At 41.6% G+C, this 1,451-nt stretch overlaps 1 pseudogene; it reads left to right on the forward strand.

Annotated features, from left to right (window-relative positions):
* LOC105517333 overlaps positions 1-1,146 on the forward strand; it is a 4,017-nt pseudogene extending 2,871 nt beyond the window's left edge.
* The last annotated feature ends 305 nt before the right edge of the window (positions 1,147-1,451 follow it).

Genomic DNA, 1,451 nt, shown 5'->3' on the forward strand with positions numbered 1-1,451 from the left:
AAAAAAAAAAAAAGAAAAGCTCAAGAATTGTGAAAGAAGGTTACTATAGGACAAAGAAGGTCTTTGAAACCAGTTCCGTATACAGACGGAGGTAAGTCACGAGTTTAAAAAGTTGCTGGTGGCTTCTGTTGTGGATGATCTTCAGTATCACTTAGAATGTCTAGCCTGTGAGAAAAATCAGCTTATTTTAGAAAATGAAGCCCTAGGTTGAAAAACAGCTCAGCTTTCCAAACAGTTAGAATGTATGTTAATACAGTGTGATGTATGGTGAAGTAAATTCCTTGCAAGCAGAGTAATGGCAGATGAGTTAACCAACTCAAGAGCATCAGGAGCAGTTTTATTTTTCTGTTTTTTGAGATGGAGTCTCACTTTGTTGCCCAGCCTGGAGTGCAGTAGTGCAATCTCGGCTCACTGCAACCTCTGCCTCCCGGGTTCAAGTGATTCTTGTGCCTCAGCCTCCCAAGTAGCTGGGATTACAGGCACCCATCACCACGCCTGGCTAAGTTTTGTATTTTTAGTAGAGTTGGGGTTTTGCCATATTGGCCAGGCTGGTCTTGAACTCCTGGCCTCAAGTGATCCTCCTGCTTCAGCCTCCCAAAGTACAGGGATGACAGGCATGAACCACCATGCCCAGCCTCAAAAGCAGTTTCACAGCGTCAAAAACATGATGCACGTGGTTCCATACAGGATCTCCTAAGTGAACAGGAACAGTTTCATTAGGAAATGATAGCTACCCAGAAATTACTGGAGGAGCTCTTAATCTCTTTGCAATAGGGAAGAGGGCAACGTTACTCTCCTAGCATACAACCCCACAGCACAGCAGAGCTGGCATTAACAAATCACAAGTTGGCAAAAGCAGTAAATTCTCATCTTCTGGGAAATGTTGGCATTAACAATCAAAAAAAGATTCCATGGACAGTTGAATTCTGCAGCACCCCAGCGGAGAAAATGGCTGAAATGGTTCTACGAATTTTAGCTCCAACTACCTAAACAGAGAGCTCGCCTGATAATCCATGTTTTGAATTTTCACCAACCACCTTACTTGCTACAAAGAAAAATTTTGGATGATTTCATCCCTATGCTAGATATGAAAATATAACTTTCAATTGTTGCGATCACTGCCAGGGAGAACTTACTGCCCTTTAACAGTCAATATATTGGAGGCATGCTACAGGTATTTATTTGCTTGTTATCCAAGAGTCATTATTATTTGGGAGCTGGGGTTCTTACAATGCTAGAAGTAATATCACTTCCTATTTACAAAATGTAAATACCCGAAGATGTTTTATGTACTAGACTCCAGATTACTCCTTCTTAATTAATATCTCAGGGTAATAAAAGAATGAAACTGTAAGAAAACCAAACACCACATGTTCTCACTCATAGGTGGGAACTGAACAATGAGATCACCTGGACTCGGGAAGGGGAACATCACACACCGGGGCCTATCA

The sequence above is a fragment of the Colobus angolensis genome, unplaced genomic scaffold (assembly GCF_000951035.1).
Source record: "Colobus angolensis palliatus isolate OR3802 unplaced genomic scaffold, Cang.pa_1.0 Scaffold3, whole genome shotgun sequence".
Classification (NCBI taxonomy): Eukaryota; Metazoa; Chordata; class Mammalia; order Primates; family Cercopithecidae; genus Colobus; species Colobus angolensis.